The following is a 25,815-nucleotide window of genomic DNA, read 5'->3' as shown; positions in this document are numbered from 1 at the left end:
ACTCTGACTGGGTGAAAGATGAGTGAGAGATGGATGCGAAGGGGTTTTAGCTTTTATAGCCCGCAAAGGTCGTTAGGTCGGACCTACCATATGAGCCTCCACTAGTCGAACAGGGAATATTCTCTTTACCATTGGGGCAATGTGCCTCGAGTTGCTACCAACTTAACCTCTCCGTCTAACCCAAAGATTAGACCCACAATGGTCACCTTTTTGCCATCCGGTCACATAGACCTCATCTGATATACAAGTCAGGACTCCACCAATGTCCGGGCTCACACTTGGCTTCTCCTCATAATGGGGGCCTTACAACTTTGAGCACCATGGATCATTGGTAGCACCTAATGACAGTGGGGCATTGATCATATCTAACAGTCTCATGCGACCAATGTTACGTAAATCCTCCCTTACATTAACTGAATCATGAGCCCCTATCAAGTGATCCCATAATGTAGATACAACATTTTGGAATATGTGCATGGGGTCCAACAGGTGATTGATCTTGCGTTCAGTCCAGTACGGAAGACGAAAAAATATAGAGAACCTAACAAACAAATAATATATTATGTAAACAATTCATCATGCTAAATACTTTAAAGTCAATCGAGAGAAATGCACTTCTTACCAACTCATGCCGAGTGGAGGGTGGCTGTTGGCATTAATCCATCTCTCCTTCCAATCTCGAATGGTTAGAGATTGTGGAGTCATTCCATTAGTAGGGAGAACATATTTGGGATGGTCAATAGGAAGAAATCGATTATGATTGTCGTAGATAACCTTCTTTAAACGTGCAAGCCTAGAGGAAACTAGAGAGGGACCGCAAATAGGACATGCATGATATTCTGATGTGGTTAAACCTGAAAAAATAAGTGAATTAATAAAATGCAATTGATTCAAGTCTTGAATTTCAAATATAGAGTTATATACATGTACCTGAACACTTTCTGTATCCTGGAAAGTTGTGCATGGTCCACAACAACATGGCCTTCAATGTGAAATCTCTAGAGGATGCAGATGCACTTGTATCTTGCACCTCAATACCTTCCCATAACATTTCTAACTCTTCAATCAAAGGCTCTAAGTAAATGTCAATGTTTTTTACCTTGTGCTTTCCAGGAATCAGAAGGGACAACATCACATGTCCCTTTTTAATTGCCATGGATGGAGGAATATTATAGTTCACCAATACCACTGGCCATACACTGTATGATGTGCTTTTGATGCCAAATGGATTGATTCCATCCATACCTAAACCAAATCTTAAATTTCTTGGCTCTTCTTTGAAAACATGCCACAAATTATCTATATATTGCCATGCCGGTGTGTCTGCAGGGATCCTCCATTTTCCATCACTTGAATGATGACTAGCATGCCATGACATGAGCTTTCCAATAGACTTACACTTGAACATAAGTTTTATACGTGGAACAATCGGAAAATGTCGCAAAACCTTACGAGGCACATCCATTGACTTCATCTCCACTTCCTATCTTGATTCGCCACAAACAAGACACTCTCATGCGAACTCATGAATCCCACGAAATAAGACACAATCATTGACACATGTATGGATCTTGACATAATCGAGGCCTCCCAGAGATGTCAAGTAATGTCTTGCTTGCTCTCTCTTAGTTGGCAATTTGTTTCCTTTTGGAAGCATTTGTGATAATAACCTACATATATTTTTAAAAGTGAGTTAAAAAACCACCAATATATATTTCTATCTGATTTCAAAATAGAACAATTAATATTATGATTCATAAGCCAAACTGAATTGATACCTACTTCAATAACGCATCCAAACTGACATTTCTCCATCCATAAATTGTTTGCAAGTTAAGTATCTCGAGGGATGCACGAAGAACGAAGTACCTACAACCTTCATACAAAGAGTAGATGATGCTACATATAGTGGATCATCTGGCTTCGTAGAGTGACCTTCTCCCTGAACCGGTTGCGAAAATAGATGGTGTACCATGTTGTCCAAAATCTCATCCTCTACGACTTGATGGGGCATTTCATGAGGGCTACTATTATGGTCGTCAGTCTCTACTCTTCTTGAAGACTTTGCCTCCTCGCGTCGACGTTTTGCAGTCTCTCGACGCCCGGGAGGGAGCGTCTGAGGATGTGGCACCGCATCCTGCTAAACCACAAAAGGGAGTTTCATGTACGTTGATATATAATTCCCGTAACATAGACATGCAATCTTAGTGGTTAAAAAAAAATGAATACCGGTGATTTTTCTCGGTCCCATTCTCCATACAAGCTGAGGTGTGACATTGCAATTCGACGTGCTCGAAAAATACACCCTCGACAACGATCACACATGCATTTAATTTTTCGTCGTAGCCATGCATCTTGATTATGAAGACGCAATGTTTCATCCTCACTTGAGGATGTGCTCATTGACTCACCAGCTTGCACCGCACTAGGTGATGACGACGTCGACATGATTAAACCTAATTCATGACAACATCAAAATATTTGTCATTCATATGTTTACATAAGATCTCAATTTTAAATACACAAAAATCATCATAAATACATTAAAACTTATGATAAGAATTCACTATCAAAACTTATCTTAAAAACAAAAATTTATGATAAATCCCAAATGCGCATCTATATCCGCGTTTAACTATGCATCTATATTGGCGTCTATTTTCGTATCTATATTCGCGTCTATACTTGTGTCTATCTGAATAATAGACGTACATATACACTCGAAAATAGACGCACACGTCAAAATTCAAACCATACGTAAATCATTTCTTTTCAAACTGCGCCTTCCTTTCCTGCGTATTTTGCAGTTCTGAAGCTTGAGTTTAGCCGACATGCAGTCTCTTCATGCCTCATCTCCTCATGACTTACCTCTTCTTTCATTTCAAACACACAAGAAGGGAAAAAGGAAAGCCAAGGAGAGAAAGAAAGAGAGAACAAGAAAGAGGAGAACAAGAAGAAGCAGCAAGTAAGCAAGCAAGCATCAAGGGAGGCTAACTTACCAAGGAGAGGAAGAAGGAGAAGGAAGAAGCGCCACCACCCGCCACACCAAACACCCAAGGTGACTCTCTCTCTCTCTCTCTCTCTCTCTCTCTCTCTCTCTCTCTCTCTCTCTCTCTCTCTCTCTCTCTCTCTTTCTCTCTCTTTGTTTCTCTCTTCCTCTCTTTGCTCTGTCTGTGTATTTAGGATTTGTGGTTCCATTATTTATTGCATTTTGTAAATCATCAATGGCGGTCGTCGGCCTAAAACTGGCCGAACGAGCACTCTGATAGCGCGTCTACATCTCAAAGTAGATGCAGACATAGATGTGAAAAAAGTTTCCTCTCATAGTGTCTGAGGGTGCATCTTAGAGTGTGTGTGCTGGCGGTGTGCTTTGCAGTGTACACACGATGATACACATGTTGCACAGAAGGTTGACGTGCAGTATACACGCGATTATACACACGCATTGACCTGGGATGCGCGTCTGACAGTGCGTCTGTGCTGCATCTTAGATGCGCAGATAGACGCGCTGGACATAAGGTTCACTTTGGAGCGTGTGTGAGGGTGCATCTAACCTGCAATGTAGATACGGGGATACACGCGCCAGGTCTCCCAGTTCTGATAGTAAACAATATATTTTTGCAATGATAATGTGACCAATCCCATGTTTGTGTTTATCAGTTTTCTTGTTTAAGAGAAGCATTAGCACTTAAGTGTTATGCTCAATGTCTAAAGAAAGCTCTTTGAAAATGTAGGTAATATATGATTTTTTGTATGCAAATAAATTTGTCTTTTTCCTGTGTTTTTTTTGCAAATGTCGTATCCTGGTTCATCTAGCAATGACCGAGATGTGGATCGCATGAATGATATATTGGCCTCCTTTGGCAGGGGGGTCAATGCATTTTTTGGAGGTTTTCCTAGTAGGGAAGACTTCGTGGGAGAGATGACCAGACACCTTGGCCGCTCTCCCACAGTGGACGAGGTGTTCAGTGTCATGTCTGGGATGCCTCTGGCGTCTTTGCCTAGCACTACTTCCTAGACTCCACATGTAGGTGCTCCATATGCAGGTACTCCACGTGCTCCACGTGCATCTGCAGAAGCTCGTGCGTCTAGCGAGGCAAAGGGTAGTTGACAGAGAGGGAGGAGGGAGAGTCGAGGGGGAGGACGAGGCTTGTGTGGGGGGTTGTCTAGGAGGTGGCGAGCGATCACCCTCACCAGTGGATCACGTAGAGGAGGTTGTACGCTAGTACTATAGAGTTACAGATACTGGTGGCATCTTTCATGATGATGAGGGAAGGGATATAATAGCGTACATGAGGAGCGTCGTGCATGCGATGTATAAAGATTGTTTCATTGCCTTCAAAAATCAGAAAAGCAGCTTGTGGCAAGAGGTGTTGAGGACAGTCCATAGGAGGTACCCAAATCCTGAGGGTTAGTGATTCTTGGATGATTGGAGATGTACAAAAGTGAGGGATATGCTTCACAACAAAAGATCCCACCTCATGACACGGGCCAGGGACTCACTGCGGAGGCTGGAGGAGGGGCATGGAGCCTATAGCCAACCACCTATGTGCCACCGCATAGAGTGGAAGCAAGCCAAGAAGAAAGCAGCTAAGAAAGTGAAGAGTCGCCAGCATGCAGAGGCGCGACGAATCCAAATGGAAACAATGGGATCGTTGCATTACAGATCGGGCGGCAGAGAGTCGTGGGAGGCAGAGTTTGTAAGTATATTTTGATTTTTAGTTTTTTTTAATTTATATTTCTTTCAATTCTTTATATATTTTAGTCTAATATATTGTGACTCATAATTGTTTGTATATCTCTAAATGTTTTGCAGACTACCATCGTTGGTAGTACACCTACTCCTAGAGAGGTAGATTACCATCAAGGCCATAACCGCGCAACGACATGGCTTCACTTTTATGAGGAGGGTCTCATCACTAAGGACCAATACAACCGGGCCGTGAGGATTCGAGAGCCAGAGGAGGTATGTTTTTCTTACTTTCCTATTAAAAGTATAGCTAATTATAACTTTTTCTCCACCTTGTCTATGTAAGCAACCCTGATCTTTTGTGTGTGTAGGCGAACCCGGATATGGAGCATAGCGAGGAGGGGGATAGCGACGCTAGTAGCCATGGTGGTACTAGCGAAGATGTTTCCTCTTCAGATTCGTAGAGGAGCACCATACCTCCTCATGACGCCCTCTTTTCTTGTATATGTATGATATCTCTTTGTGCCTACTACTTGCGGCCACGCTTTAGGTCGCAAGCACTTAAACTTCCCTTGTAAATGCTTTTGATATATAATGAATACATGGACTTTTATTTTCAATTCTCGTACCCGTAAGATACATTGTCTTTTTCCCAAATACACAATCTGATGTATGGAAAAAATTCTCATGCGCGTAAGATACATTGTCTATCAACGCGTCTAAATTGCAGATAATTCGCGTTTATACGCGCGTCTATAATGCAGACTACACACACTTATACATGCACTTCATAATTCAAATTTAAAAAAGAAATTAAATATCTTTTTTTAAATGACATTTTTTGTTTTTCGTTCGTATCTATTAGTGCTTGTAAAAGCGTGTCTACCAGCGTGTCTATATGAGCGTATATATGTGCGTCTATTGCGCGTCTATTTGTGAGTGTAAATTCGTTGATACATGCAATTATAGACGCGAAATGGTAGACGCGCAAATAGACATGCGGATAGATGCGCCCGTAAGAATTTCTCTATATTCAAAAATCGTGTCTAAATGTGCTCTATGAGACCTTTTTGTTGTAGTGGATATGTAGCTCGCCCTTGGATCCCTGGAGCTCACACGCCCTTCTTTTTTGGTCGCCTGATCTGTGTAGACATTTTCTATGTAGTAGTGATATCTTATCATGATTATACCAGTCACTTTCATTATGCGATCATGTATTTATTTCATGTATCAATACTATAATTTAAGTACACTTTGTTTTTGTTTGCACGAGCATTGTACATAGTGCAAAAAGTATTTTGTATGGCCCAAATAAAGTACATAGTGCTAGCTGCCCTGCCACAATTTGTTTTTCCCTGTTAACGTCGCTATTAGCATCACAAATTTACCTGCATGCGTTGTTATTTGCGTCGCTATTAGCGTCACAAAGCATCGGTATCAGCATCGTTATTTGCGGAATCAACGATGCTGATACCAACGCAAATAACGATACTGATACCGACGCTAATACCGACTATTCTATGGCGTCGCCAATAACGATGTTTTTTGCGATGGCGGGGGCAAATTTTGTTATTTACATTTTCGTCACTTTTAATGTCGGTATAAGGCCTATATCTTGTAGTGTTTGACTTAGTAGGACATTTTTCTTTATGTTATATTTGTTCTATACCTTGTGTACATTATATTATGTGGAAGAAAAAGATGAAACTAGCAACAAAACATTTTGGCCTCCATCTCTCTTCTTGTGTTCTTGAGTAATATTTCTCTTATGTGTATGGTGTGTGTTTGGTGTAGTAGCTCAAGCAAGTCCCCCCACTATGCAATTCTTGACATGATATTAGAGTGGAACTACTGAAAGGGGCTGGTTCTGAAGGCTGAAGTGAGGGAGATGAAGTAAGGATTCAAGTAAGCAAGAAACCATTGTTACATGAGCAGTGAGCTCGAGAGCAAGCCTAACTCACAACACTCAATAACGAGATGGTAAGGAGTGCTGGTGAGTAAAATTAACATTATCAGATGCACAACATAACACGGAAAATTAAAATGTTTTGACAATCTCCACACGAACCACATACAAAACCAAACAACACACAATGCCTCTCGTAGCTCAAACAACTATAAACCCAAATTCGGATAGAACATCACACACTTACAAAATGTTTGATAACACACACAAACTTTGAAAACAAAAACACACACAAAATGTTCGATAACACACAAACTTTGAAAACAAAAAGCAATAATACTAAACTCTCATACCTTGATACAAACATGAGTCGACACTCGACACTTCAATATTCAAACTCTCCAACTTCACAAAAGAACATGTCAAGAGCACACTCTCACATGCAACCCTCCACTCTCCTCACAAGATACAATAAGTTTACTTGGGGTAGGGCAATCTAAGGCCTCCTCTCTCATCTTCTTATATAGTTTTCTTATCTACTGTCATGTCGTGTTTTTAGGCTTTTAGCTTTTCCTAATAAGCCTTAGGCTTTTAATACCTTAATCGTTTTTCGCTTTTAATACCTTAATCGTTTTTCTTGCCAAAAAAAGCCTTAAGGCTTAGTACTAGAGGCGAAAAGCCTTAAAGGATTTTAATTGAAACGAATAGCCTTTTAAGCTAAACGCTCTGCTTTTTCAAAAACGTTACTCAAAATCGCGTTCAGATTGCCGCCTGCCCTCATCAATCAGCAGCCATATTGCGTGTCAATTCTAGTCGAATGTGATGATCGATAGTTGCCATCTTCTCTGCGACCCAAAACATCCTGCGTACCTTTATAATGCCGCGAACTTGCCTATGACACGCCACCCTGGTCCTCATCGATGACCTCGAATCATCTCATCCATTTGAAATCGTCTTTGATTGCAAAATGCCTCCTTCATCTCGGCCAAAGCTATTTGCCTTCCATCAATGTCCACTATTCAATCAGGACGCCGTCCTGGGTCAACACTGATCGTTATTATTTCATGTTTTTATAACAGCCGCCAATCAGGCCGCCATTCCTCCATCAATGTAGCCTAAAAATTGCCACCTTTGCTTCATCATTATCGGCCCCTTTTCTGCCTATTAATTGAATATTCCTTGGTTGCTTCAGTCCTCGTTGGTCATTGAATACATTTCTTTCAAAGAAAATGAAACATTATTGGCACTTTCATGGAAATAACTATCCTTAGCATTCTAATGTGTAAGGTATAAAATCATTCAACAAGCTCCTCCATACATTGTACAAGTTTTGCACATTCATATTTGCTTGTGACTTCTTCCACATTTAACATCAAACATATTGCCACAATTGCCATTGGCAAAGGATGCTACAACCATCTCAGCTTGCCAGAACAATACTTAATGAGATGGTCACCATGGCAACATATCAACTAGCACTCCATTAGACTCGTATATTGTCCTCAAGTGTTTTACTTAGCCAAGTCCACCTAACATAAACTCTGAGGAAGCAATGATTCAATTCAATCTTAATCGGATTGCTTGAAATCCTTGCAAAATGAAAATATCATGGCAGAATTAATCACTCCATAATATGCATTCTCCCCATGTAGTATCTCCTCGGAATCATGAAAACTCATCCAAACATTGTACACTGGCTTATGTTAACTTTCCATCTTGGGTCTTCAAAAATTGAGTTTTTCCATATATACATGTTTATGCAATGTGTCCTAACAAGAATATGCTTTGAAAAATGTATGTTATGTCCATCCATTCATGATTTGAGAAAATATGCAATGTAGGATCCATAATATGCAACCAATCAATTGATGCTTCACACGAAAATTATGTATGCACTCAAGAATTATTTCCAACCTATTTATATCTGCTCGTGCATCATGCAAACAAAGTTCCTTCATTATTTAAGATCTTATCCTCACTTCTCAATGCTCATTAGCCAAATGTCCTACCCAAAATCTCACAATCATTCAAGAAATGATGGTCCTCAAGATGTTGACCAGGAAAACAACCTATCTCCCAATTGGTGGTGTCCTTCATGACCCTCAAACTCCTCGAACCACCTTACCCACTCAACCAAAGGTTCCTAACTTGGTGATGGATATCCCAACTCTTGTGCATACAAGAAATAGTGCATGCTCAATCACAGGTGCTCTCTTAAGTGCATGTGTAACTAAGATTTACTACATATAGCTGCAGTGGATCTCATGACATGCTAGTGCTCAACGATGGTGCAAAATATGCATAATACCAACCCATGGCATGGAAGTATTTGATTAAAATAGGAGATGACCCTCGAGTGCAAAGTAAACAAGTGCAACGTGAAGTACTTGTGAACCCATAATCCTCGTGAGATTTGCAAGAGTCTTGACAAGTAAACAAACCTATTCCACAATGTTCAGCAGAGCTACTAGCAATCTTTAGCTCCAACATGTCCAAAAAATACCAAAATCAACCAAGGCTATCAATTTTTCACACTCAAAAAATCAAACAAAATGACATTAAAAAATCCTAAGCTAGATAAACACAAGAAATCCAACTACAAAACGTCAACACAAACTATCATGTGAACGACTAAGCTAAGAAAAATCAAACCTATCCACAATTTGTTTAGGGGTTTTGAATTTTCAGAAAAATGCTTAATATATTTAGCCGTTCCCCTAGTCTACAAACATTCATGTACAACAGTTTCTTTCATAAAACGATGCATCATTTATGAGACAGTCAAAAATTGAATCCCACTCTCCATCTTTGAGTTATTCAAACTCATAAATCAAAAAAATACATCACATATCATTCTCAAATCACTTCTCAACGAACACACAAAAGCCTTCCATAAAATTTTCCTTAAAATTCTCTAATTTTTCAAATCCAAAATTCTCAAAACAACTCACACTGTCAAAGTAAAACATCTCATCACACACAACAATCCTCATATCCCTCCCATCCTCCCAAAAACACCATATTGGGGAATATGGGAATTTCCCATAAGTTTGGGACATGTGGTCAAATCTTTGGATTTGTCATAACTTGAACACTATAACTCCAAATCGAGCGCTCTATAGCTCAATAGATTCCATTTTTCAAGCTCTTTTCAATTATAGGTCATCATCATATGGTTTTGAGAAACTTATGGGCATGTTGTCCGGGTGCCATCTTTTTAGTATTCAAAAAATGGGAATTGGAAGATTCCCAAACTCACTAATATTGTGTTCAAAAGGAAACCATGACAATTCTAGGATTTGAAAATGAGGTTATGTCCCTTTCAATGTTGCCAAAATTCATTCCATCCACAAAGATTGCAAACATCTCAGAAAAAACTAGAAAAACATCTCCCAACACCACACACACCATTATCCACAACAAACTAAAACTCATCAAAATAAGAAACGTCTCTAACACATTCATCCAAACAACAAAACTTCATCTCATCAACTCCACAACACTCAATCTTTTTCATATCATTCTCACAAACAATCTCAAGAGATTTTCCACAAGAATCACATATAGAAACCTTAGGCAATACATTAAGGTCATTATTCTCATCCAAACACTCAATTGTCCAATCCTCTTCAACTGCAACCTCACAAAAGTTTTAAAACTCTTTACCCTTAGTGCTTGATCTCTCTTCCCTCAATTTTTCAATCCTATCCAAATCCTTACTCAAATTCTCTCACATCCTCATCAATGTCATACTTAGGGACCTCAAAACCCCAATCAGAATCATTAGAAACATCATCACAAACTTTACGAGAACTTAAAGAAACCAAAAGACTATTAGATGCAGTTTTCTCTTTGGCATTTTTGCCAAAATCAACCAAACAATTATACACACAACTATCAAGAAGCATAAGGTTTGGTCTACTCAAAACAATATTAGCAACATCACAAACAAAAGCCTCTCTAGGGCTACTCAAACCATCACCAAACAACTCAGAAGATTCATCAAAGTCAACAACACCAACACCAAAATCACACCATGAGTCAAAACCCATGACCTCAAAAATTTCTTAATTAACAAACTCACAACCATACTCACAACAAATCTGAACAAACTCATTGGGCAACAAATTCGAACCCTTAACTTCATCTTAAAACCTTACAATTTCTAAGCCTTCCCCCTCATGGTCTTCCAAAAGACTCAAAAATTCATTCTCTATTCTCTCTTTATCTCCCTCAAGACTAACTACCTCAACTACAAGAGATGACACTTCCCTATCAGAATCGGTTTCTGAACTCTCATCTTCACTATCATCTTACTTAGAAGAGCTATCACTCTCTTCATCATCTTCTTTTTCACTATCATCTTCATTCACTGATTCCTTTCTTGAAAACATGTCAAATATCTTTAGTACTCCCCTTCCATCATAAATTGTTATGATACCTTTTTCCCAATCTTGTATTGCTCGTACTTTTCTAAGCCAAGGCCTACCCAATATAAGTCGAAAAGCTCCCAACCCTATTGGCATAACATGCCAATTAATTTTCATAAACACACCATAAACCTTTATTTCCAAATCCTGAATGATACCTAAGCATCTCACTTTAGCATGATTAGCAAGCCTGATTCGAAACTTAGACCCTTCAATAATTCAAAGTCCAAAATGCTCAATACAAGCTTGAGTAATCACACTAATTTGCACTCCTCCATCAATGCCAAGAATCCATAATATGACAAATATCAGGCAATTCTCAATACTCAAAACTCTCATTGTTTCTTTCTTTTTTTCCTTATACTTCAAATTCACTAATTTCTTCCACTGTCCTCTCATCTTAGGACACAATTCCATCAGCTCGGCAAAATATATATGAAATTTCTTACCCATCATATCCCTTTTAAGGTCATAGTCACTCTCTGCTTTCCCCAACAGAATATCAGTAGCATGATAATGTTTCCTACGCACTCTCGATTTATTTTTTTCTCTCTTCTCTCTTTTCTCTCCTCTCTTTGTTTTCTTTCCTCTTTCCTTACCAGCTTTACTAGTTTTAGATTCATCTCTCCTTTTTTTAATTGCAAGCATTACATCAATAGTTTTATTTTCTTGATTTTGATTTTCTAGAAGAATACAATTAATGAAACTTTTCCCTTTCTCTTCTTTAGTCAACCTAGGCTCTTGATTTCTAGAATCATTTATTATTTCTATCCCAAAATCATTTTTTCTATTAAGCAAATTTTGAGGTAATGGATACATATCCCCTCTTGCTCCATGTGGATAAGAACATTTTGTATTCACATGACCTAACTCTCCACAACAATAACAAGTCATCATCGGTCTACAAAAATATCCAGTTCCATTTTCTACTCTTCCACTTCCTAAATTTTCCTGATTGGTTTGTCTTGTAGGTCCTTCACTTCCTCTTCCCCAAGGTCTTTCTTCAAAGCTCCAAATCTCATGTTTTGCAATTGACCTGACAAAATTGATCCTCAATCTCTAGTGCTAATTGGGTGTTTTGTCTTGTTAGATTTTAGAAAATTTTATCCATCCCCTTTCTAATTTTGGTCTCTATTTTCAATAGGTGTTCTAAATGACTCTCTCTTTCTAATATCCTCAAATTTTCTCTCTTTTTCTATGGCAATCATCATAGCTTCTTCAAAAGTACTTGGTTCCTTAATTTCCAACTTAAACCTCATCTCTTGATGGGACCCAAAATGGGCCGGCACTGGCTATGGCACTAGTCGGACCTCATGCACACAACAGACACCACATGGACTCGTGGGCCAAAAGCGTCTGTAATACACCAATGCCCACTAGATAGAATTAATTATGAATTTTTAGATGATATGTAGTCCAACTTTTATCTTACCTTCTTCTCAAAGGGAGATCCCATGACATATAGGCATAATGCCTCGTAACACAAAAATCAGGAAGCTCCCCTCAGTTGATTGCCGCGGCTCCACTACGACTCTTCTATACGTCAAGGATTGGCCCCAAGATGCGTTGCTCCAACATATAAAGCATAATGCACAAACTCCACTCTTTTCTTGTTTTTTACGATCCATGAATATATAAATTCTCACCAAATAGTCCCAAGGAAAGAGTACAACTGCCCTATAGCAAAGGTTCATTTCCACTCAACGTATAAGTCATGTCCTAGGAAGACAATTGCTATGCAATCCAGGACTGATACATGTCATGCGTCATGCATAGTGCATATGATCCTAGTGCACAAACAATATTCAATAAATCAACATTTTGTGATGTGGAAAAAATAGCCCTTTCATGATTTCCACTAAACGTACGCTTCGATGTATGGAGATTAGCACCGACTCCTCGTGCTACTAGCCTCTTAAACTGAAATATTGCAATTCTAAATGGAATGCACAATCAAATATTCCAAAAATTCACACCCTCTTAGCCCTCTCAATCTCTTAACCTTACCCTTTCCCTCTAACGTTTATGTTATGCTACGTTGCATAGGTGTAGGGTTTTATTTTGTATGTATTTTTTTGTATAAAACGAAAAAAAATTCAATATGACACATTAAAAAAGTCAAAATTAATCCAAACTTCATGCCTCAAATTTTTTATACAGCTGCAACCACGAATCATAATTTTTTAGATTTTTATAACGTGAAAATCCTATTTTTACCAATTTTTAGCTATTTTTCTCTTTTTATTTGGGCATAAAAATAGATTTTTTTTTAAAATTATGACTAGTGCCTGATTATAGCAGGTGAAAGATGTTTTGTTTTAGAATTTTATCCCATGTGCATCTCTTTTTCCCACCCGAAACCAATAAAACCTTCATTTTAACACTAAAAATGCACTTTTCAGGCTATAATTTAATTATTGCGACTATTTATTATTATGGATCTGTATTTTTTTAATGCACAACCATCAATCATAATGCAAAAATTTTCTTTTTTTTTGTTCCATATGAATTCCATTTCAACCATCAAACATAAAAAAGAAGCAAATTTCCTTTGTAAAAATGAGACATACCGCTTATTTGCGTGTTGTAAGTTTTGTGATTAATTTTTTCAGGTTGCCAACGGACCGACCAGCAGCAAATCTTCAATGCTGAACATCTCACCTCAGCCTCTTCTTGATCTTGGAGCAATCCAGTTCAATGAACTGCCCCTTAAGGGGAGAGAGAGGGAGGGGAGAGAAATACTAAAACTGTATCTCCTCATCCCGACAGTGAATTTTGAAGGCGAGGGTGGCGATAGGAAGCAAAAATATTAAGCATCAAGTTGATCTAATCAGTTGGTATGGTTGCTTTGAAGCTCCCATAGCCCCTCTCCACGAAATGGTCACCCTGTGAAAATGGCGCCTTCATCCGTTTCTTTCGGGCCAAAACCCCCTCCCTTCAACCCCCCCCCCTCCCCCTGAGGAAATAAAAATTTTAAGGGCCCCCCCAAAGGGAGCCCCCAAAGGTCACACCCTTTGGTCCCTCAACCCCATTTACACTTGGCCCTCTTTGGTCTTGGCCTTCTAGGCACTACCATTCGACTATCCGGCATCCAAATCAACTTCTAAAAATTCTTGGGCATTTGTCTCAAAGTCCCCCACAGTATTTCCCAGAGTCTCATATGACAGTCGAAAAAATTATGAAAATTCCTGAACTGTCGATCGGCGGGTCTTTAAAGTACTTTTGGGGCTTGCCGCTTAAAATCGTACTTATTGCAGTGCCACCTTCGACGAAGTCTATTTTTCCCTTGAAATTTGGATTTTTTGGTTATTTTTAAGCACTTCTCAAAGTAAAAAATGATCTCTCATTGGGGACCACAGGATAGGGCGACTTAGCCCGTCGAATCCCATGAACATATCTATAAATAAAAAGAACCACAAAGACCATCAAGTTGATACAAAAAATACTCAACAAAACACATCATAGCTCGCACCCTACCCCCTAACACAACCAAGGCATGAAATCCACAAGAAGTAGGCCTAGCATAATCTGATAGAAAGCCCAAATCTAGTCACTAACTGACTGTTCTAACACGGCCAAGCTAAAAAGAACTATAAAAAATGACATCCTAAGTGGTGGTCTGAACTACCTACCTAACGAAGGACAACTCAACTAGGAGCTCCTACTAGGTGAGGACTCCTATAGCCTAATAAAAAATGTTATCATTTTTTGGCACATCTTTCCTTAGGTTTCAATACTTGGGCGTGTAAAAAGGAGGGAGCTGAGCGTAGTGACCCAAGGAAAACAAGGCCTTAGGTCTTGTCTCGGTACCCAAGAACTTACCAAGCCCTCAAGAGGCGACACTGAATCCTTTTCTAATGCCCACTTTTATTTTTGCTCCAACCTTCTTTTATTTTCTTTGCTTTTCAGCTAGTTGCCACCCCTAAGAAAACAAGGAATCGGCCCCAGGTCTTGTCCCATCCCTAGGAACCTACCAGGCCTTCGCAAGGCGATAAACAACTGTTCAAAGATTTTTCTTTCTTCAATATTTTTATAGGGGTTAGAATCCCTTTTTACACACCTCTGTATATTCATAGATTTTCTTTTAGATATTTAGGGTTTTTTCTTTTGGTTATTTTAAGTAGGCTTCTTGTAACATGTCCACCTGTTCCCTTTCAAGACATGTCTTAGTAGCCCATCGGGAAGAGAGTCTAGAAGGCTCCACCCGGCACTCCCATGGAATGTTACATTGTTTGCAATCTAGGACTTCCCGAGTCTGCCACATAGCGGAAGTATTCCGGCCATTTCCACTTAGGACCTACCTAAATTAGGGTTTCCCCTAATGGTCACTTTCCTAAATGGTAGCTAGCGTCGAACCCAGGCGAACTTGGTTCAAGGAGAATGGGAAACGAGAGGGATGCAAAACTCGACCTCTCTGCCCATAGGGCATAGTCCCATTCCGTTCCCCTAGAATAGCATAAATCAGGATTATAGTAACCTAAACTCTAGGTCAGTGCCCTTGCTGTTCATTTCCTTTGAAAATAGCATCCTTGCGGTCCATTTCGATTGAGAAAAGTTCCCGGCCAGCCGGGACCACCCATCCAGACCCATGGCCACATCCACCACACTTTCCTCAGGTTGCTTTAGTTGTCTAATTACCTACCACATTTAATTGGACATGCATCAAGAAGCTTCATTAATTAGCCAATTAGACACTGCTTCCTTCACGTAATCTTAGCACTTGACATAGAAAAGCAATCTCAAACAAGTTCCTTTTCAACAGGTTATCTTATTTATCTTTGGAATACATCCATAAAGTCCAGCCCATAGGCTAATCCATAATCCGCCCGAAGGCTATCCATAATCCACCTAAAGGCTATCCAGCAATCCATAGGGATTACTAATCCAAGCTTCCGCCCGTATGTGGGCCTCGAGATCCAATCCCAAGTCATGTTGGCCTCTTGTGCAGGGCTCGGAAGGCAAGGGATTTACGGCCAGAGCCCCCCTAGCACCCAAGCGTCCTCCTACTCCAAGTACCAGTCAATGGAGAGACCTCACGCGGCGGGTTCGGACCACGTTCCCGGCATGGCTAACAACCCCCTTGGTTAGGGTCAGGCTGACAGTCGAGGGTAACTAAAGCTGCCTCTCCCTTCAGGCCATCAACCTGAAGCATTAAATGCTCCTAAACTGTTACAAGTACAATCAATTTCAGTGGTCATTTATTTGGCCAACTGCTAAGGAGTGAATCCTTCTCTCCGAATGCATCCAGCATTTGATCCGGGATCAATTGCGACTTGGCAAGATCCCCAAGGGTTTGTTTGTTCACCCTTTTGTCCTTGGGTTAGGGTCATACCCTGTTAACCCAACTTAACCAATACCTAAGGTTTTATTAACAGTAAATCCTGGCGACCATGTCACTCCAAATTATTGATTGGTCCTTTGCTCCCAAGGAAATACCTAACTTCCCTTAACTTGGCAAAATTTCCCAATAAAGGTGATATAACAGGATGACTACTCATCCTCTTGCAAGGTAAACTTGCACAAGAACCTGCCAACCTCGCTCCAAGGAATGGAAAAACTCTCTTGTGCAAACCACAAGACCATGCGACATTGCAACTTATTGCACAAGTGTTGCATCTATTCCAAGGGATCAATTCACCCATTGAACGGTGTTTTCCTGGTCAAGGAATTATGATTAGAAAAGAAACATGGTTTAGGGTGTCTTCTTACCCAACCCACTCCTAATTGCACTAGGCCGCCAATGTTCGATCCTAGGGATTCCAAAGTCAAGCTGAGTTTTAACATCAGGTCGAATGATCCTTAGGGTAGGAACCCTAGATCATTATTAGCATGAGTGTCCAATTGACCAACACTCCGCGAATGTGGGTAGGACCTTCGGTTCAAGGGTTTCGTCTTGGTAACAAGTGCGAAACTAGGCCGAGTCCTTAACGAGCTAAACCCTAGTTAGCACTTGGGTTATTTATCGTATCGGTTGAGCCATCCTATGCAACTCCCTTGCGAGTTAGGTGATTTTGATAATTTGATCTACTTGTCTTGCGACAAGGACGAACCATTCCTAGAGATGTTAACTTCATCTAAAGAAGAAAACTAGTTGCAACATGTCACAATTCACGTAAGCATGCGATTCATTGCTTCTACATACCACTAGATTCGCAATAACCCTAACTTTTCTTGTTAAGATCAAATGCATGTTAAATTGTGGCATAACTTCCATTGGTCCTACTAGGACTTGCATTCAAGAATCATGCCCACAATTCTTTTTCTAAGCTTTTAAGATTTCATGCTTCAATAAACCATGCAGCCTTTCCCTAAATACAACTCTTGATGAATGAAATTTTTTGTATGACGAATGTTCAACATGCACTCCTTTCCTAACTACAATGTAGTGAAATTCATGCAAAAAAAAAAACTAGAGTTAACCTATTCCAATTTATAATCACATGCCACACGCAAATTCCTATAATCATTTCTGTGCTCTTCTATCTCCTACGAGGTTAATGACTTTCCCTAATGCATCATTACAATGAATATTTGTCTAAAAATGCGACATGCGAATAGTCTTTCCATGCTAAGTCAAAGGTGCACTTAACAATTCAACCTTACAATGATAAGCAACAGTTGTTCTAGGTTTGTCACTTTGAAATGCACGGAAGGCATCTACTGATAAGGTCGTAAGATGTAAAGACAATTTATGTTTTTTCATTCATCACATTGAAAATACCAATGACGGATCTCATATCATGAGCTAATTCTAATAAATGTTCAAATAGTCAATTTATTTCCAATTGCATTTAACTAGGCTAGGTAAATTCGACATGCAAAAAAATAAATAAAAAAATTTGCAATTAATTGAACATTATCCACTAAACCCCCTCCCAAGAGGATCTTTCTCCGCAGTTATGAGGATCTGAACCCCCGGGCTCGGTTTGCCAATGCGCAGGTCTCGATTTCTCGCATGCGGGTTACGGATTAAATTGCCGGCAATGAAGATAACCTTTGCACTAGTTTTACATGGTGTGCGGGAAGCCAAGTTGGGTAATATTTTTGGACGGGAATATTACATTCTCTCCCCCTTGGAGGAATCGAGATGTCCTCAACTCGAGAAGAACTAGGGGTATTGTTGTTTGAGAGTGCTTTCTTCCATCCAAGTGGCATCCTCCTTGGGATAATCTTTCCATTGGACGAGGCATTCTCTCAAGGTTCTGGATCTCAGTTGTCTCTCCCTAACATCTAAGATCCTGTCAGGCCCCGTAGCTCAAGGACTCCTTGGCTAGGCATTACAACTTGTTGGTCATCAAGTACATGGCTAGGATTAGGTACATACTTCTTTAGTAGGCTGATATGGAATACATTATGAACCCTTAGGCTCTCAGGGAGTTGCAATCTATAAGCATTGGGTCCTAGGCACATGAGGATCTTGTATGGTCCACAATACCTTGGACTTAGCTTCTTGCAACCTCCTAAGGATAGGGAGCTCTTCTATTGTCGTACGCGAATGAAGACCATGTCTCCTTCCTAGAAGGTTTTAACTTGATGTTTCAAATCCGCATATGCCTTCTGTCTATCCTTGGCGACTTGGATGTCCTGTCTAATTGACTTCATTTGGTCATCCATCTCTTCCAACATCTTCCTTGAAGCTTCAACCCTCAATGTTGGATCTGAGAAGTTTAAAGGACTTCGACAGTTGTACCCATACAATGTTTGAAAAGGGGTCATCTGAATGCTTTGTTGGTAAGGAGCATTGTAGGCAAATTCAACCAGTGGCAAGTATTGAATCCATCTTTTTGGTTCATGGCAGTAGTGTACCCTTAGCATATCCTCGATGACTTGATTTACTCGCTCCGTTTGACCATCAGTTTGGGGATGGTAGGCTGTACTAAAACAGAGTTGAGTCCCAATGGCTTCCAAGATAGCTCTCGAAAAGCATGGTGTGAAGAGGGAATCACGATCACTAATGATTCTTCTAGAAAAACCCATGTAGCTTGAATATCTCCTTGATAGACAACCTTGCAATGTTTGAGGCTTTATAGTTTGTCTTAATAGGAATAAGGTGTGCAACCTTAGAAAGCATATCAACCACAACCATGATGGAGTTGTATCCTCCCTGAACTTGGGGTAGGCCAACCACAAAGTCCATATTGATGAATTCCTATTTCATTTGGGGAATGTCAAGTTGTTGCAACTTTCCTAGCATTTTGACATATTTGGCTTTGATACGTTGATAAGACAAACACTCAATAACATATTTGAGAATGTCACCTTTAAGCCTCTCCCAAAAGTATCTCTTCCTGACTGCATTGAGGGTCTTGGCATAGCCGGGATGTCCTGAGAAAGGGGAATCATGAGCTTCCCAAAGTATCTTCTGCTTAAGTGACTTGCTTGCCGGTATGCATAATCTCATTCTATAGTAGATAGGTCCACTATTGACAGAGAATTCATGATACTTAGCTTGTAGTTTTTGGTCCTGATCCTTGATAGGGATATCCTTTAGCATCTTTTGATAGGCTGGATCATGGCATGCTTCTTCTCTAGCTAGCTCAAGTATTGGCTTGTTTGGCATGGATACCTTTGTGGCTAGAGATCTAGTTGTTGGATTTTACAAGATTAGAGAATTAAGGAATGCCTTGCGCGACTGAGTGCATCGGCAACCACATTCTCCTTTCCAGGTTGGTATTTGATTTCAAAATCATACTCTTCCATCACTTCAATCCACCGACGTTGCCTCATGTTGAGCTCGTTGTGGGTAAAGATCCACTTGAGACTTTTATGATCCGTCACTAGAGTAAACTTGTTACCCAACAGGTAGTATCTCCAAAACTTTAGAGCATGGATGACAGCTAACAGTTCTAGATCATCGATAGCATAATTCTTCTCATGACTCTTCAATTTTCTTAAAGAGTATGCTACAAGGTGACCTTCTTGCATAAGTACACATCCTAAGGCAAGCGTGCTAGCATCAATTACTACTTTGAACTCCTTACTGAGGTCTAGAAGTTTTAGGATGGGTGCTGATACCAAACTTTGCTTTAATCTATCAAAGCTAGATTGTTTGGTAGTTGACCATGCAATTGATGCTTGCTTCTTCAGTAAATCCATTAGAGGTGCTGCAATCAAGGCATAGTTTCTGATGAAGACCCTATACCATCTTGTCAATCCAATAAAACTGTGTATTTCTTTGAGAGTTGTTGGTATTGGCCATTCTAGAACATCTCTGACTTTGGCCAGATCCAGTTAGATTCCTTCTGCTGATACGATGAATCCCAGATATTCAATCTGACGTTTGAAGAACACACACTTCTTCATCTTAGCATAAAGCTTGTGTGCCCTCATTGTCTCAAGTACAATGCAAAGCTGGGGTTCATGTTCATCTTCCTATTTGGAATAGACTAAGGTATCATCGAAGAAGACGAGTACAAAGCCATCAAGATATGGCATAAAGATATCATGCATTAACCTGTTGAAGGTGGCAGGTGCATTCGTAAGCTCGAATGATATGACTAGGAACTCAAAGTGTCCATATCTTGTGTTGAAGGCTGTCTTTGGGATATCTTCTTCCTTGATCCTTATCTGATAGTAACCACACCTGAGATCAATCTTGGAGAAGATCTTCGCGCATTGAAGACGGTCAAGAAGCTCATCTATTCTAGGAATAGGGTACTTGTCCTTAACGGTTGATTGATTCAACCCTCTGTAATCAATACACAGTCGAAGCATTCCATCTTTCTTTTTCTAGAACAGCACTGGCGCTCCCCATGACGAACCACTGGGACGAATGTAGCCTTGATCTAATAGTTGCTTAAGTTGCTCTGTTAGCTCAATTGCTTCTGGGATGGGCATTCTATAAGGCCTCTTTGCAGTTGGCGCAACTCCCGGCACTAAATTGATCTCATGATCAACTTCCCTTTGAGGCGGAAGTTCTGTCAGCTCTTTAGGAAATACGTCTGCATACTCCTTTAGTCATTAGGGTCCTTTACTAGAGTCCTGCTTTTGATCTAGCTTATTAAGCTTAATCAAGTAGATGGGTAGTCCCTTTCCAACTCCCTTTACAATCTGAGATGCTTTGGCTGATTGTATTTTTGGCTTTCCAGCCTCTCCTTGAGTTGTGACCCATTCCTCTTCAGAGTTTCGGAAGGAAACTTGGCCCTTTCCATAATGAATGTGGATGTCATTAAGTTTAAGTCAATCCATTCCAAGCAAACACTCATGGATACCTAGGTTCATGACCCTGAATTTGACGAAAGTCGACTTTCCTCCCATAAAGAATTCCACCTTAGCAGTTTGCCTAATACAAGTGACCTCATGAGCATTTTCTAATTCCACAAGCAAGGTAGGTGCTTCTACTATGGCTATTCCTAGTTTTCTTGCACAAGCTGGTGAGATAAAGGAATGCATACTGCCACAATCAATCAAGGTTTTGAAACCTTTACCTTGATAGTTCGATGGTGTCTGAATCACCGAAAACTCGCGATTCGGGCCTTTCTTGTGAAGGGCGGCATGAACTGTTGCCCTTTCAAAGTCTGTTTCCATGGTTGGGTCTTCTTCTTCGCACAATTCCCTATTGGCAACACATGCGATTCTTCCTCTGCCTCGGGTGGCTGCTCCTTGGACATGGGCATTTCCTTGGAAAGGAGCTTGACGTTGTCCTCTGCCAAGCTTGGGAAATTTCCTTTTGAAATGATCAGGCTCGTTGCAGTGGAAACAAGGGGGATTGCGGCCATTACCTTGGGTAGGGACAAAGTTATTGACATTATTGGTCCTTGCTTTCTTTCTTTGTCCCCGATTTTGACCCTGAACTCTCTTCGCTTGGCGCCTATATGCTCCTCTGTTCTGATCATTATAAGATGAAGTCTTGTTACTTCTTGGCCTAGCTTGCGCCTCTTGAGTTATGGGCGCAGCTCGAATGAGTGTGTCCTGCAGATCTGTTGGCCGCATAGATTTGAGGTGGGTATTCACTGGTGGGTTTAGACCAGCATAAAATTTCAACACTTGTTGTGTCAAATCCATTTGTGGTGCATACTTCAAAAGTGAGACAAATTTTGAGTAGTATGCGTCAAGAGAAAGACCCATCTGTCTTAGCTCATAGAACTCATTCATTTTCTATGTGCAATACGCAAGTGGTAAGTATCAGCATTAGCTTGGACTGTCCTTCCTTTTCCGTCAAATTCTGGTAGCTTGATCTGCTTGAGAAGAAACTTCTTCCCCTGGATCACAGTCGTACTTGATGTAGGGGATGGACTGGGAATCTGTACCTAGGGTTGTGTCTGGGTAGAGGATTCTTAGCATTAACAACTCACTAATTGTTATTATTATTTTTCATATCCAATTCAGCTTTCAGCTAAGAAACCTAGCCACTTAACTTTTTATCAATTCCCATAGACAAGACAAACATTGATAAAAAGAAGTCTTATTCCATTCATATGGGCATAGCCCTTTCGGAGTACAATATTTCTTGGGATGGTAGAGCAACTGGTGCATTAGTTCGGGGAGAATAATGTTGTGTTACATTTAGCTACGGGAACTGGATAATAGTATGGATTTTGGTCATGGATCTTCAAGAATCGATAAGTCATCGGGAGATCAGGGTATCCTTTCCTTTGGTACCCATTATTCTCATAGCATCCCAACACCTTGATCCTGTGAGCGGGGATTATGCGAGTCACTTCCTCGTATACATATGAATTCAGCTCGACCCTCTGACCTTTGACATGTAAAGTTGTGTTTATGTGAGCCTCCGCAAAAATGAACAACTGCACAATCTTTAGGTTCTCCAACCACTTGATTCTCTTAAGGTTGGTTCGAAGGTACGTAAATCGGTGGCAGCTATATAATAGATTCCTCAGTCACCCCTCCATCTCCATTCCATGTACAAAGGTGATGGATTGTAAATACGGTCTAGGATGTTCATCATATCGATCCTTCATTGATAATCTAAGGAATACATCACGGTCATAAACATGACTTGGAAGACTAAGAATCTGTTCCATGCTTCATAATTCTGCAAGACAGCACCAAAAGTAAGGAAATGTTCTTAACAAAAACATTTGCTTTACTTCTTCTTATTAAGTTTTCTTATAAAGACAAATCCTTCGTTGGTTTCCTCTGATACCAACTGTAACGTGTCCACCTGTTCCCTTTCAGGACACGTCTTAGCAGCCCACTGGGAAGAGAGTCTAGAAGGCTCCGCTCGGCACTCCCATGGAATGTTACGGGGTTTGGAATCTAGGACTTCCCGAGTCTGCCACGTAGCGGAAGTATTCCGGCCGTTTCCACTTAGGACTGACCTGAATCAGGGTTTTCCCTAATGGTCACTTTCCTAAACGGCAGCTAGCATTGAACCCAGGCGAACTACTTTACACAGAAACGTCAAGGTCGAAGCGGATTCATGTTGCACTTCGTATAAGGAGAATGGGAAATGAGAGGGATGCAAAACGCGACCTCTCTGCCCATAGGGCATAGTCCCATTCCATTCCCCTAAAACAACACAAATCGGGATTATAGTAACCTAAACTCTAGGTTAGCGCCCTTGCTGTTCATTTCCTTTGAGAAGAGCATCCTTGCGGTCCATTTCGATTGAGAAAAGTTCCCGGCCAACCGGGACCACCCATCCACTGTACTTTCCTCAGGGTTGCTTTAGTTGTCTAATTACCTACCACATTTAGTTGAACATGCATCAAGCAGCTTCATTAATTAGCCACTTAGACACTGGTTCCTCCACGTAATCTTAGCACTTGATATGGAAAGGCAATCTCAAACAAGTTCCTTTTCAACAGGTTATCTTATTTATCTTTGGAATACATCCATAGAGTCCAACCCGTTGGCTAATCCATAATCCGCCCGAAGGCTATCCATAATCCGCCCGAAGGCTATCCAGCAATCCACAGGGATTACTAATCCAAGATTCCGCCCATAGACTAGTATGCGGGCCTGAGATCCAATCCCGAGTCACGTTGGCCTCTTGTGCAGGGCTCGAAAGGCAAGGCATTTACGGCCATAGCCCCCCTGACACCCAAGCGTCCTCCTGCTCCAAGTAGCGCTCAATGAAGAGATCTCATGCGGCAGGTTCGATCCACGTTCCCAGTGCGGCTAACAACCCCCTTGGTTAGGGTCAAGCTGACAGTCGGGAGTAACTAAAGCTGCCTCTCCCTTCAGGCCATCAACTTGAAGCATTAAATATCTTTTCATCCTTTAGTTCCTTCAGCAAACAATGCAAACCATGCTCCTAAACTGTTACAAGCACAATCAAGTTTAGTGGTCATTTATTTGGCCAACTGCTAAGAAGTGAATCCTTCTCTCCGAATGCATCCAACATTTGATCCGGGATCAATTGCGACTTGGCAAGATCCGCAAGGGTTTGTTTGTTCACTCTTTTGTCCTTGGTAGGGCCATACCCTGTTAACCCAACTTAACCAATACCTAAGGTTTTATTAACAGTAAATCCTGGCGACCATGTCGCTCCAAATTATTGATTGGTCCTTTGCTCCCAAGCAAATACCTAACTTCCCTTAACTTGGCAAATTTTTCCAAGAAAGGTGATATAAGAGGATGACTACTCATCCTCTTGCAAGTTAAACTTGTGCAAGAACCTGCCAACCTCGCTCCAAGGAATGGCAAAACTCTCTTGTGCAAACCACAAGACCATGAGATTTTGCACCTTGTTGCACAAGTGTTGCATCTATTCCAAGGGATGAATTCACCCATTGAACGGTGTTTTTCTGATCAAGGAATTATGATTAGACAAGAAACAGGGTTTAGGGGTGTCTTCTTACCCAACCCACTCCTAATTGCACTAGGCCGCCAACGTTTGGTCCTAGGGATTCCAAACTCAAACTGAGTTTTAACATCAGGTCAAATGATCCTTAGGGTAGAAACACTAGATCATTATTAGCATGAGCGTCCAATTTACCAACACTCTGTGAATGTGGGTAGGACCTTCTATTCAAGGATTTCGTCTTGGCAACAAGTGTGAAACTAGGCCAAGTCCTTAACGTGGTGAACCCTAGTTAGCACTTGGGTTATTTATCGTATTGGTTGAACCATCCTATGTGAATCCCTTGCGGGTTAGGTGATTTAGATAATTCGATCTACTTGTCTTGCGATAACAACGAACCATTCCTAGTCTAGATGTTAACTTCATCTAAAGAAGAAAACTAGTTGCAACATGTCACAATGCACGTAAGCATGCGATTCATTGCTTCTACATACCACTAGATTCGCAATAACCCTAACTTCTCTTGTTAAAATCAAATGCATGTTAAATTGCAGCATAACTTCCATTGATCCTACTAGGACTTGCATTCAAGAATCATGCTCACAATTCTTTTTTTAAGCTTTTAAGATTTCATGCTTCAATAAACCATGCAGCCTTTTCCTAAATACAACTCTTGATTAATGAAATTTTTCATACGACGAATGTGCAACATGTACTCCTTTCCTAACGACAACGTAGTGAAATTCATGCAAAAAAAAAAAAAAACTAGAGTTAAACTATTCCAATTTACAATCACATACCACACACAAATTCCTATAATCATTTCCACGCTCTTCTATTTCCTACGGGGTTAATGACTTTCCCTAATGCATCATTACAATGAAGATTTGTCTAAAAATGCGACGTGCGAATAGTCTTTCCATGCCTAGTCAAAGGTGTACTTAACAATTCAACCTCACAATGATAAGCAACAATTGTTCTAGGTTTGTCACTTTGAAATGCATGGAAGGCATCTACTGATAAGGTCATAAGATGTATAGACAACTTACGTTTTCTCGTTCATCACATTGAAAATACCAAT

Source organism: Lygodium microphyllum, chromosome 3 (genome assembly GCF_053477565.2).
Source record: "Lygodium microphyllum isolate KBCC chromosome 3, Lygodium_microphyllum_v1.1.10, whole genome shotgun sequence".
NCBI classification, from domain to species: domain Eukaryota; kingdom Viridiplantae; phylum Streptophyta; class Polypodiopsida; order Schizaeales; family Lygodiaceae; genus Lygodium; species Lygodium microphyllum.
This window is presented reverse-complemented; position numbering follows the sequence as displayed.